The sequence below is a fragment of the Poecile atricapillus genome, chromosome 10 (genome assembly GCF_030490865.1).
Source record: "Poecile atricapillus isolate bPoeAtr1 chromosome 10, bPoeAtr1.hap1, whole genome shotgun sequence".
Taxonomy (NCBI): domain Eukaryota; kingdom Metazoa; phylum Chordata; class Aves; order Passeriformes; family Paridae; genus Poecile; species Poecile atricapillus.
The window spans coordinates 20723388-20736952 of NC_081258.1; the positions used below are offsets into that span (position 1 = coordinate 20723388).

The 13565-nt window shown below is 51.7% G+C and overlaps 1 protein-coding gene across 3 annotated transcripts in view; it reads right to left on the minus strand.

The window, feature by feature from the left end:
* The window catches only part of ANKRD11 (ankyrin repeat domain containing 11), a 128773-nt gene extending 115802 nt beyond the window's left edge, over window positions 1-12971 (minus strand). Inside the window, exon 1 of one of the 3 annotated variants that reach the window (XM_058846347.1) lies at window positions 12834-12971. The gene's annotated coding sequence lies outside the window, so the exon portion shown is untranslated. Of the gene's footprint in view, window positions 1-5766; window positions 5985-6074; window positions 6218-12833 lie in introns of those variants that run through there. The other 2 variants (XM_058846348.1, XM_058846349.1) reach the window with 2 other exon arrangements.
* Between the last annotated feature and the right edge of the window lie 594 nt (window positions 12972-13565).

A 13565-nucleotide genomic window follows, 5' to 3' on the forward strand; every position in this document is an offset into this window, starting at 1 on the left:
AGCCACATTAGCACCTACAACAGTGCCATTCATCACCAACCCTTCAGGGACACACCTTTGGGAAAAACACCTGGCAGGTGTGCAGGGATCACAGCCTCAGATCCGGGAGTCCAAAAAATGGAATAAAATGTAAGCAAGACTATGAATTAGAGAGTAATCGATAATTAGAGAGTTTACTATTTCCTAAATTGACACATATTCTGACTGTCCCATCCAAGAGCTCAGAGATGGCACTGCCTGGATGCAGATGGCCTCAGCTACCCACCTGCAGAGGAGCATTTGGGAATCCCAAATGTGTCACTGGAGAACACAAATGCTCAATTCTGAGTATTCATGGGACAACAGACAGAAAAGAGAGCAAAAATAAAGGAAAAGTGCAAAAAGTCTATGCAAGACCTAAAAGTCCTGAGTAGAGCCAAGGCATTTTTCAGACTATTATTAAATTAGATTGGCCTCAGACTGTGAACCACAGTGAAAGACACAGAAATGCAGAGGGGACCTGGGTAACCTCTACAACCAAGGCTCCTCCACACCCACAGCACGCACCCAATTGAGCTTACACACCTCAAAAACCAGCTCGTTTGTAACACTCACAGCATCCACCAAAGGCAGAGCTACTAAAATCTGCTGTGTAGGTCTAGGAAAATAAAGCTTTGCTCCAGCCCTGCCTCCCCTCCTGAGCCCTTCCTCCTCCAAACGCCTGAAATAGGATGTTACGCTACTTGTTTATACGCCATTACAGAAAAACATGCTGGGTTTCTTCATCCTGCGTTACAGAACAAAATGTTACCCAATTCCTCCTGTAAAGAACCAAGAAATAACTGTGAGACCATATGCATGGGGAAGCATCCACGTGCTGGAGTAATCCGGCCTTACGTAACCGGCCATGGGCGTCTGACCACAACCAGCAGCAGAGGAAGGGCCAAACCAACTTCCCTTTAAAACCCACCCAGAAATTCATTTTGAGGGGTCTGATTCAGGAGACAAATGAAACTCATGTCTCTAAGTTACAATTTGAGGTTTCTGCCATCGAAGTACCCAGAGCAAAGAATCCTGGGGTTGATGTTCTCTCCTTGAGCTCATCCCTGCATTAACCAAAAATGAATCATTTGTTAATTGGTGAGTTCATTTAGAACACATGGCACCATGATTCTTATCTCAGTAGTTAGAAGGCAGCTCCTTCCAAGGATCCAACAAGCCACAGACAAAAAGGCAGAGATCAGCATCCTGAAACATCAGGAATCTGAGCGCTGATAATCCTGGAGATCTCAGAGTCGTTTAGTTTGGAAAAGCCTCTGAGGTCATCAAGCCCAGCACTGCCAATGCCATCACTAAACCAAGGGTCACATCTACACGTTTTCTAGCACCTCCAGAGCGAGGGGGTTCCCCCTGGAGCTTCTTCTTCTCCAGGCTGATCTCCCCAAGCTCCCTCAGTCCCTCCTGGTGCTCCAGACCCTGCCCCACATCCCTTCCCTTCTCCGGGCAAGCTGCGTGGGCTCAGCTCACACAGACACGGACAAGGCAGCCAAAACCAAGAGGTGCAAAACAGACCCAAAATCCACAGGTAATGAATTTAGTAAAATCCATCTCTGCCCCCTTTCTACTTGCTGGCAGCCAAAAGGAAACACAAAAGCACAGACACATTATTATGAAAAGCAAGTCAACTTCTTGTGCGGGGATAAGGATAACAAATGTTTCGCTGCTCTGTTTCAAACCTTAAACTGAATCCAGGAAAGAATATTACCAGTTAAGCCATTATAGCAAATGAAATGAAAATTGAAAATCAAGTCTAACCAACATTAAATTTAAATAAATATATCTCAATTCCAGGATCATAATACATAGTTCTTATGACAAAAAAAAAACTTCTGGAGAAAAGAAAAACACCCTTGGTAACTCTGAATATTAAGCTATGGTACCACAGGCATCTCGCAGTTTATCTAAATAAAGCGTCTCCTGCAAAGAGCCCTGGTTCCTCCAGTGCAGGCTGCAGTGTGATTAACAGAGGTCCATTAGAGAGGCAATCCATAACCTGGCTCCTGTGAGGAGTCCCTGCCACATCCGTCTGAGTTTCCATGGCAACCAGGCAGGAAAATATAAAGCAAATTACAGTTAAATGAAAATTATTCTCCATGACAATATATGTTAATGCGGGAACATTTGCAAGGCCATTCCAGATAAAATGTTTACATTCACACATGTGTCTAGAAAAATAAATAAAAGGCAGCTGGAGCAGCTAATGGATCACCCAAAGGGAAGGATCAGAGTCTTTTTCTGCCCCCCCTAAGTTTTAGTCTGTTCATAAGAATATAATTCTTCAAGCTGAGAGAATGGGAAATGACCCACCTCACCCAAGGTATTTGCCCACTTCCAAGCAGAAACACACTTTAAAGAACAGGTTTTCAGAAGATCTAAAATACACATTTCTGAATGTTATAAACCTTTATTTTTCCTGGCTGCAAACAAAGATCACATTTATGCCTCCCCATCCCAGCAGAAAATGGTTGAAACGAGAGGTTAAGTTTATATTTAGAGAGATCTGACTGAAACTGGAATAGTGACTTATTTTAATCAGCTATAACTTACTGAGAACTGAAAGGTGTTTTATACCACAGAATTTGGGGTGGCTCTCCACAGCTGGGAGAATTTTATACCCCACCAGGGCTTAAAGACAGCACAGGCCACTGAAATACTTTTAGAAAAGCCCACAACTGAGGCTGTAAAAGCTGATCATACTCTCCCACCATCACCACTTAGCCTGAATAGTCCTTTTTTAGGGAATGTATCTCAGTTTAGGGAATACATCTTCTGGAGCATGAGGGAAGTTAATTGGAATGAGGCTCGTCAAGATGCAGCCACTTCGTTATTTTTTTAACTCCCTTGGCTTGTACCCCAAAGAAAAGCCCAGAGAAAGGAAGGAGGTTATAAACTGACTCACAGTCTCTGCCACGTTTTCAGAAGGGTCTAAAATACTGCCCTGGAAAACAGCCCCCCCTCAGCCGCCTTCCACGGCCACCCTGCCAAGTTCCTTTCCCATGGAAATGCTCTGCCTGTTCTGCGAGTAACACAGGTGCAGGTTTCTTAGGAAGCCCCAGAAAGAGCACAAGGCACTTTTTGAAGGCGTTTGGGAGAGCTGGGAGCACAGAGCAGGGCATTCACTGAGCTGGCACATCTGAGCTCGCTCCGTGCACGCTCCCACTGACCTCTGCATCTGCCTCCTGCCTCTGCCTACGGAACAATGCTTGGATCATGAGGATCGTAACTTTTTATGACAGTGGGAAAACTGCAATCTTCTCCACGAGTTCACTCCACCCTGCACATAAAACTGCTCATAGGTTCAACCATAAAGCAAACTCCCTCCTTTGAAGTTCCACTCGGAGCCCTGTGCACGTTGTAAAGCCGAGCTGGAAGAACGCAGCGCATTAAGGTTTTACATAACCACCCTCGTGGAAAGCATCGCTCCCGAATCAGCCACAGCCACTGCTGACAAAAGCAAGTCAGGTCAGAGAATATCTGGGTAACAAAACTCCTCACAGGTGAGCTCAGGTTACCCACAAACACCAAAGTCACACACCACCCAATGTATTCCAGCCCCGCTCCAGTTTCCCCGAGGATCAGCTTCCTGCCGAGCCTCGGTGCTCCCATCATCACTTCAGCTCCACGGCCCCCTCCACCTTTCCCTCCTTAGGATATGCAGGCAGAGGAGGGTTGGAAGCTCTGGAGACCATCCAGTGCCACCCCCTGCCAAGGCACAGTCACCTGGAGCAGGTGACACATCCATGGCTTTGGAATGGTTCCAGAGGGGGAGACCCCACACCCTCCCTGGGTGGGAGCTCTGCCACCCTCCATGGAAAGTTCTTCCTCATGTTGAGATGGAACTTCTTGTGCTTTAGTTTATGTATCTCCATACAATGCTCAGAATGTGACTATAAACAGCCTAAAAAACAAAACCTAACCCCTGCCAATGGAACCCCAGCAGCAGTTGCTAGGATCCTCTGCAAACCTCACTAATTGCTGGGATTGGGTTTCCAGGGAAGCTCCTTGCTGCAGCAGTGGAGGGGCTGAATGCTGTTTTCACAAAAGAACTTGTAAAACCCCAGGCTGCATGTCTGCAACAGCCAGGATTTATATTCCAAGCACAAATCAGATTATGCTGCACACACCGTGCTCCCAGGGCTCCGAGCAGGTGGATCCCACCAGGATGAGCAGCCTTCCTGGACGCCCAGGCTCCAGGACCAGGTTCCCTGCTCTCCCTGATGGGCTCCACATCCCTTTGAGGACACCTGACTGTGTCAGATGCCTGTTAGAAAAGTCATTTTCTCTGTAAACACAAGCAAATGCATGCTAACATGGAGTGAGATTCCAGGGAAAACCAGGCAGCCTGCAGCTTTCCTGCAGGGAAAAGGGCAGAGATTCAGGGACACCAGGCTGCTGGGCAGCACTCCCACTACCAGTAACCTCATGGGAGAGAGCCCCACTCACAAATACAGGATAAATCCACAAAAGAGAGACTCCAAGAGCAGATCCAAGCAAGGACAGCAAGGCAGATGAGGGAGAGGGAAGGAGCTGCTCTCTGTGAGTACAGGGCACAGCACCCCAAACATCCCTGCCAGCATTCCCCACGTCCCAGGAGCCTTCACCTCAACACACCCACAAAGCTTCACTCCCCTCCCAAGCACTTCCCCCCCACCAGGCAAAAACAAGGTCCAGCTCTCCCAAGGGAGACGCAGGAACAACTCAGAGAAGGAGAAAGGCAGGAACAGACGGGAGGGGACCTCAAAAAGCAGACAGGCTAAAATTAGAGACAAGAATCTTGGAAGGGGAGGACCAAGGCAAGAGTAGAACCTCCATCAGATGGGGCTCCTGGGAAAGGGGAGGGATGGACAGGAGGGAGAAGAAACTTTCCTGGTGGGTGAAGCAGGGGAAGCTCGCAGACAGAACACACTGCAGGAGGAAATTAAATGCAGCATTTTAAGACTACAGCCTCCAGCTCCCCAGCCAAGGAGCTCTACTCAGCACACCAGGAAAGAGCCATGAACTGACTTCTTGTCTGATCCCTTCCCCCCTGGACTAACTCCGAGGAACTTGTCTCTCACCACAGAACCAGTTTAACACCCCAGTGCCAGTGCTGATCACAGGGGAAGAGAACTGAATTCACCGTGGAGCAGCTGAGTAACACAGGGCACCTCTGATCTCCTGGGAGAGCCAGAAACCTTCCAGGCTGCTGGGAAAATGAGGAACAGAGAGCCCAGAGCCAGGAGAGCTACCACGCAGGACCCCAGCATGTGCCAGGACAGGCCACGGTGAGGAGGGAAACCAGAGCAGCCACCAGCCAGCCTAATTCCCAAACCCAGCAAATTCCCCATATGTGGCGACAAGAAACCACACGAATAAAAAAGATCAACATTCAAGGAGAACAGGTTTTCATCTTCAAACCCGTGCACTCGACCCTTGGGCTGCTGAGAAAGGTGAAGTTTCACACACTAAATCCCTGAACTCGCTTGTTACAGCCCAGCTTGGATAAATGGATCTGCCTGTGCCGAGCTGCAAGATGAAACCACGGAGACAGCTCGGGGTGGGCAGCGGCCAAGCGCTGTAACCGGAGCGCCCGGTGGTATTTAAACCCCCAGAGCACAGGCAGGAGCAGGATGTTTGTGTCCCCCCCACACACACCCCTTCCCCGCATTACCTACATCTCTTCCCAGCATAGCCACGGCTAATCTCATCCATCCAAAGATATATGGATATATTTATAGACAGGCTTACATCTCCAGCACATCCAAGGCCTGACGCAACCGCGGAGCGCCGGTCGGTGCTGTTACCACAACGCTGACATTTCACAATCTGCCACAGCCATCCTCCTGCAGAACGTGGAAAACACCAGCCCCGGAGTGTAAAGTCTATCCCAAAGTGCTTTCCATGGGATACAGTCACTGCCACAGTCAGCAGGATCTCAGCCCCGCCACCTCCTCCCTGGAGCAGCTATCAGGAGACCATTCCCAAAGGGGAACTTCTTGGAACTTTATCTTGGCTCCTCCTGGACCTAACCAGCCTGCAGAAACCCAGCCACTTACCAGTCATTTGGAGCTCCTGGTACAACTTGTTTACACAGCACAGGTCACAGGATCGGCTGGAAGGTGTAAGCAGGATATAGTTTTTATGGCTCTGAACTCCTGCCCAGATAAGCCGATAAGGCCCTGGCTGGGGGCGGAGAGCACTTTCATGTGTGCATGATTTGAAAGGAAGAGGCACCATGAACTGCAGCTAAGCAGTTGGTGCTTAATAATGAAGCTTCCATTCACCTCTAAAGCTATTTAATGCCTATTTTTTTTTTTTTTGGAGTTCCTAATTACACATCCTTTCATTTCACATCCCGATATTGAGGGCAGCGCCGTATTTCCAAGCCCAGCCTCTGGCTGCCGAGCCTTCAGGGACACACTGCCTTCGGATTGTGGTGAATTTTTTAGAGGGTAACATCTCCCTTCATGACTCTCTGATTCTTCCCCATGCCTGTGACACAGTTTTAGCAGCTTTATGCTATTCTAAAGGTAAATTATTCTAGACCTTTTCTATCCTGCAAAGCTGTCAGTCTCTCAGAAATAATTACAGAGCCAGCTCCCTCCAGCCTTTGCTTCCCAAGCCTGGAACCAGCCCATCGTGACACCCTGCGAACATTCACATCCTCAGTGAGGACCCAAAGCACATCACCCAAACAAGGATCACCTTAACATTCCTCTCACAGCAAATCCAACACAGCACAAGAGGAAAGGACGTGCCTTCTCCCTGGAAAAACACCCATCCCCTCACACACAGCTGCTTTTACACATACTACAAAGTTTTCTACCCTTTCCATTCTCCGAGTCCAGAAATTTCATTACATGGCACTTCAGCCACATACAAACCCAGCACCAGCACAGACACACTCGCACCTAACAGCAAAATAAATATTTCAGTGTTTCCACAAGATATCCAGTGTTGCAACCCTTGGTTTCCGAATCCAAACGCAACATACAATCAATACCCTGCTCCTGCCACTGCAGTAATTCACAGCAGAAGGTTTATTTTAAAAACGCTCATCGGATAAGTTTGGTTTTCTTCGAGACAGGGGAAGAAAGGCTGCCTCCAGATTTGGAGAGGATAAATAATTCAATGCCTGGATGCCAAGGGCAGTGTGCACACATCCATATGGCAGGGACAATGCAGACAGTAATATATGCTGCACATCACCACCCTGACAGTGCCTTCAACCCTGACCTAGAAAAAAACATCACTTTCTTCTGACTCCAGCAGCCAATTCCCTCCCCGGCGCTGCCACCCGCCCGCCGTGGGGTTACCGTGAGGAAGTGTCTCCCAATCCCTGGGCCTTCCCAGGCTGCAAATCCAGCCTCTGCTCACAACAGCCACACGGCAACGAGCCGCGCGCCTTACCCGCGCGGCCAACTCCGGAAAACGGGAGGGAGAGCGAGGAGAGCGAGGATTCAGCTGTGCTCTTTGGGAGCTCACACTTTCCCAGCCAACGCTGAGAGGGGCAGGAAAAGCCAGGATGGTTTCTCAGACGTGAGGTCTGGCCAGACGCCGGCAGGGCCCCAAGGGAGGAGGAGCAGAGGGAGCGGGGAGGCTGCTCCCGCCAGAGCCGGCACCCACCGGGGCTGCTGAGCACGGGGCTCCCGTGGGAGCTCCAGGGACAGGGGACCCCACGGATCACCCTGGATAGACACATGACCACGGAGATCCCACTGGGTGTACACACAACCATGCTGGATGGACACAGGACCAAACAGACCTTGTTGGACAAAGGACCACAAAGACCCCACTAGATAGACACAGAACCAAACCCATCACATTGGATGGACACAGGACCACAAAGGTCCCACTGGATGGGGACAAGACCACCTAGGTCACGTAGGATGGACACAAGATCATTTAAATCATGTTGGATGGGCACAGGACCATGTAGATCCCATGGGATGGACACACAAGACCACCTCTTCCCCCATGGAAGAGGGAAAGGGCTGCTCACCAGAGAAACCATCCCTCCTATCCTCCACAGCCCTCACGGACATCAAGCCCACAGCCACACTTCATTTCACACTCCCAAAATTAACCATCACACATCACCCTGCCCCACTGTCCTACTTTGATGATTTGATAATTTCACTATATCCTACAACTTAAAACATTAGAACCAAGACAAAGAATTCTGGAGCCCAAAATACCTGATATAATTAATTGCACCTTCTAACATGATTATTTCCTTTCCTGACCCCAATTATTCCTTCAGTTTATTAGAGAGAACCCAAATACAGAGCAACATTAACACCCCAAAGAGTCACATAAATAGAAAAAGAGTCTGAGGGCACCATTACAAACAGACTTAATGGAACTCCAAGATTGGAAATGGATCTTGAAAGCTGTCAGATCAAAGCAAGATCTTTCTCGTGTAAGGACTGCATTACCCTCAGAGCCACAGAGCTAATACCATCTATAAAAATATTTTGCTCAAATAAGTGAAGAACAGCAGCGTTTCATCTGTCAAAAGGTGCGAGGCTTTTATGGGATTAGCCATTCCACATGCAGCATAAAAATTAGAGCAGATTTTTAAAAGCCCCCAGCTCAGCTGACAGAGACTCCACAGCCCGATGTGCACCCTCTTTCTTCACATGCGCTCCACACCGAGCAGATTTTTCACTGTTATTAGCATTTAAGCTTCTTTTTACTTTTTTTTTCCCCATACTCTCGTAGAAGATTACAAATTGGCATCACCCATAAGCAGCCTCAGCTGAAGCACCGCCACCCAGACTCAGAGAAATTAAGATTTTTAAATACCCAACAGTCGCCTGAGAAAAACACACCAGAAAACACCAGTTCTCACAGAGGAAAGCTTAAAAAGTGGAGTAGAATGTGCTCAAAACCAGCCTCCAGACCACGGGCGCTGACAGCTTCCCACCCCCCTTCCCAGCAGGATTCCAAAGGCAGCGTTTTGCCCAGATTTTAAGGCTGCACAAACCTGCTTAGGACGCTTGTGATTTCAAATAATTGCCTACACAAGCTTTCCCTTAACATTGATGGGAGTATTTTTTATGGCCGTGCATCGGTGGCACACAAATTACGTAACACTTGGCTGAGAACCTTCCAAAAAAGCAGCTCTGTGCCGCTAATCCCTCACGCAGGAAGGAGGAAAATATTTAAAAGCTGCATACAAATCATTCCTGTGAGTGTCGTGCAGACTGGTTTAAATTAGATGGGGTAAAAATATATGTGAGCTGATCACGAAACACTGGAATCTTTGCTATGGAGACACCGGTTCCTCTCTGCAGCCTTTTACAACCGAAATACAGGGAATTCTCCCCGGCGATGGAGGGAGCACACAAGCACCTTTACTAGAGCTCATCAAGGAAATACGAGGAGAATAACAACCCCCATGTAAATATTTTCCAGTATTATTTGCTTTGCTGTACTGAAAAGCAGCAGTACCTGCCACTACTTGCTCTGGGTCTACCACCATTAAATCTTAATACCCAGGAGGAATTTCAATCCGTAAGGCAACTGCTGAGCCTGAAATTCAGGTACAGGGCAGGAAGAGGGGCAGACCTCCTCAGAAAGCCGTCACTCCATAATTTTACAAAATGTAATTAACCAGCTCCAGCCCTGTGCCTTTCCTTCCCTCGGAGAAGGATTTCTTCACCGAGTAATTAGCCTGTCCCAGTTAAGACTCAAGTCACCACACAACATATTTTCCCCAAAACAAAGCCACATGCGCTATTTTAAAAAAATCTTGCCATTTCCTCACAGCCACTTAAATCTCTTCCCAGCTTTTGGCTTAGTCACTGCCTGGATCTAAAACTCACTGAAACCAACCGACCACTGTGGGAGCCACTAAAACCCTGGGTTTATTCCCACACTGGAGACACTTCATCATTCCAGAGCACTGCCTCCTTTTAATGTATAGAAAAGCTGGAGGTAAGGAGGAAAAAAAAACCCTCTTAGTACTTCAAACACATGTCCAAAAGCCACAACATAAAGACAAAGAGGACAGATTAAACGCTGTAAAGACACACTCGTCAGGAACCTTCCTTTGAAGTATCTGCAGGAAACACTGTCATCACACAGCCATGTTACAATTACACAGTTAAAATAATCAGCACCAGTTGTAAGCAGCCCATCTGGTTCCCTGGAAAGGGAACACTGCTGGTACAGTATTGATTAACACGACGAGTCTCACTGACCCCAGAGAAATGCATTTGTCTGCTCTGCTGAGCAGCGGAAGAACGCGGCACGACACCACGCCACGCTCCGCTTTGTTCACGAGCGTTTGGGGGGACTGAGTCCACTAAAACACGAGTGGAAAATAAAATAATCTTATCAGGTTGCCTACCACACACGAAGGAAGAAATTAAGACGAAGGGGTTTTGCTCTGGGGCTTTTTCTAAAGATTTCCTCCCCCATCCAAACCCAACCCTCAAACTGGACAATCTGCAGGTTTAAGTCTGAGAAAATGCTGTTGCAACATCATAAAAACAAAAAGCTGCCAATGGGGAAAAAAAAAAAATCAGCTCATTCTGAGCCCTGCTTTTTTATGAAATGGAGACACAGACAAGAGACAAGAGTTCATTCCTAAAAGCAGAAGCAGAACTGAACAGCAAAACCAAGTGTGGAACACGAAACGCAACATCTCCAGCTTCCAGCCAGTGCCGACATGGCCGGGGCTCCTCGGTCACTATTTACAACAGGAATGAGGCAAAAAAGCCTGGGGAACCGAGGGCTCGCCGTGCTCCAAGCCCAGCGTGTTGTTTGCTGCGAGTTTGGCAAAGCAAGCCCTCGCACTGAGTCAGACAGCCCGGGGTGCCACAAGCCCCGGCCGGCCCGGACGGGCTCCCGGCACAGCCCCACGATGAGCCCCGGCAGGTCGGATCCCTGCCGCAGCACCGGCGAGTTCTCCTGCGTGGAAAGCGCTGAGCTCCACAAACCCCCCCGAGGCAGGAACCGAGGCCTGGAGCGGCTGACACGGAGCCCCAGAGCCCTCGGAGCCAGGCCCGGCCGTGGCCAGCGCTTCCCAGCCAGAGAAAACAGGTCACGGAGCTCTGCGAGCGAACGCCGTGCCCACAGCCTCCCCGCCGAGGCTCCACATCACCTTCCAAACCCCTCCAAAGCCATCTCCGACTACTCCAACCTGGGATCTGCCAGGAAATCCAGCCTGTGGAAACGCCAACTTTTCCCGTTTTTAAGCTAATCAAGTTAAATACTGAGCTCCTGGTAGGGCACGCACAAAGAATGTATCGATGCCGTTGGGAAACATGTGAGAGTTAATCTCCTTTTCCCTCTCCATGACTCCGTGGAGTGGTTTTCCCCCCACAGAAAAAGGAAATAATTGGAGTCATTATATAAAAATGTTCCATTTTATGAACAAAACAAAGAAAGGAGAAACTCCAAGTTCCTTAAATTTATATATATTTCAGGAAAGCACACAACCACTACAAGGCAGTACAGATGTTTCCACCTAAAGATCTTTGCCTACAGAGAGGGTAAAAATGGTGTGTATACCCCATTTCAGAAGCCATCTCAGCAGGGAATTTTGCTTCAAGAGCTGCCTGGAATTCACTCTCTGCCTATAGAGCCATGTCCCCAGTGGTGAGAGAGCACTTTGTGTACAAAACCAGGAGGGGGGAGGAACCCTTTCCTGCAACTGGATATCAAAACAGATCCCCAAGCCCGGAGCAGAAGCCAAGCCGTAAACACACGGCCCCTGTGCCTCAATGAAGAGCCCGTTCTGAGCCGCACACCCCGGACAGCTGCTCCCTCTGGGAAAGGGCAGAGGGCACCGAGGGCTCGGCTCATCCCGGCTCCCTCCGAGGTCATTTGCCTTTCTAAACATGAATCCATCCCCGGCCTGGGGGAGGCTCGTCCTGGGCTGCAGCTGTTTGGGCTTGGGAGGCTTTTTCTTTCCTCCCCCCCCCCTTCCTTTCTGCTAAGGGGCAAAGGTGTCGAGCAGCCCCTCCCCGGCACACAAAGGCTCCTCGGAGGACAGAAACACGGAGCGATTTAAAGATTAAACTGAGAAATAAATAAAAGCCGCTGGGCTGGGGCCGGCTGGGCTCGGTGCGGCCCCGGCCCTGCGCACACACACGCAGGGCTAACGCCTACCCGGGGATGATGAAATGGGAAACGGAAATTACCATTTCAGACAACTTTTGGTATTGTTCCTCCCAGCGCAGAGCTCACCCCAAAACGCAATTCCCCCCCACTTCCCCGCACCCCTGCGAAAAAAACATCCCCACCCCAAAAATCGGGCTCTGGAGAGCGGAAGGGGGGGACCTGGGCTGCGGGCTCGACAACGGAGCTCCGAGTTCCTCCCACGGCTCCCCACGAGCCTGCGCACCCCAAAACACCGAGCAGCCCCGGGCTCTCTCTCTGCGGCCCTCCAAACCACCACCCCCAAGCCATCCTCCCTCTCTCGGCAGCCCCTTCCCACCCCCTGCCCCCTCCGGGTGCCCCCCGGCAGCCCCCAAACAGCCCCAAACCTCCTCCGCCGCCCCCCCAAAAACCCAACATCCTCTTCCCACCCGCGCTGCGGCGCTTTCTCCCCTCCAGCCGACCCCGCACCGCTCCCACCCCGCACCGGGTCCCCCCTCCTGCCGCTACCGGTGGCCCCCTCGACCCCCCACCCCATCCCGGTGCCCCCCCTTCGACCTCGGCCCCCCAGCTCCGGGTGCCTCTCCCGGTGTCCCCCCAGGCCGCGCAGCCCCTCTCCGGGACCCCCTCTGCTCTCCGCCCCGTGTCTCCAGCGCCCCGGTGCCCCCCCCCGAGCCACCCGCCCGTCGCCCCCCGGCGCTTACCGGCGCTCGGCGCTCAGCGGGCCAAGGGCAGCCCCGCGGCGGAGCGAGGCCTGCGGCTCGGCCGGCCCCGCCGCATAGAGGGGGGGCTGCGGGGGGGTTTCGGGGCGGTTTTGGGGGGTCCGGGGGTCCCGGGGTCCGGCCCTAGCGCGGGGGGCGCGCGCCGTGGCGGCTCCGGGCCGCGCGCTCCATCCCCCGCGCGCCGCTGAGACGGCGCCGCTCATTGGCCCGATGAGACGGAGCCGCTCATTGGCGGACGCGGCGGCCCGGGGTGGGGGGGAGGAGCCGTAACACCCCCCCCACCCCGGCGGCACGCGGGGGGTGACGGGAGCGCGGCGGCGCGCGACGTGTCCCGGCGGCGCCACCGCCCATTGGCTGCGCGCGCCGGGCGGCGCTTCCGGGGCGGGGCCAGCAGGGGGCGGGAGGGGCCGCGAGCTGCACCGGAACCGGGAACGAGACCGGAACCGGCACCGGAACCGGCTCCGCAGGGACGTGCGGGCCGTGCCGTGCCGAGCTCCGGGACCGGAACTAGGATCGGGACCGAGATAGGCCCCCCCAAGGACGTGCGGGCTGAGCTAAGCCTCGGTACCGGGTCCGCCGCGCTGCCTCGGCTTTGCGGGATCACCGGAACGGGCACTCCCCGGTTGGCGGTGCTCACGGGGCGGTGCTCCGGTGTTGGGGGTGCTGGGGAAGCTCTGCCTTCATCACCCTCATTAAGCTCCCGGGGCCGGGCGT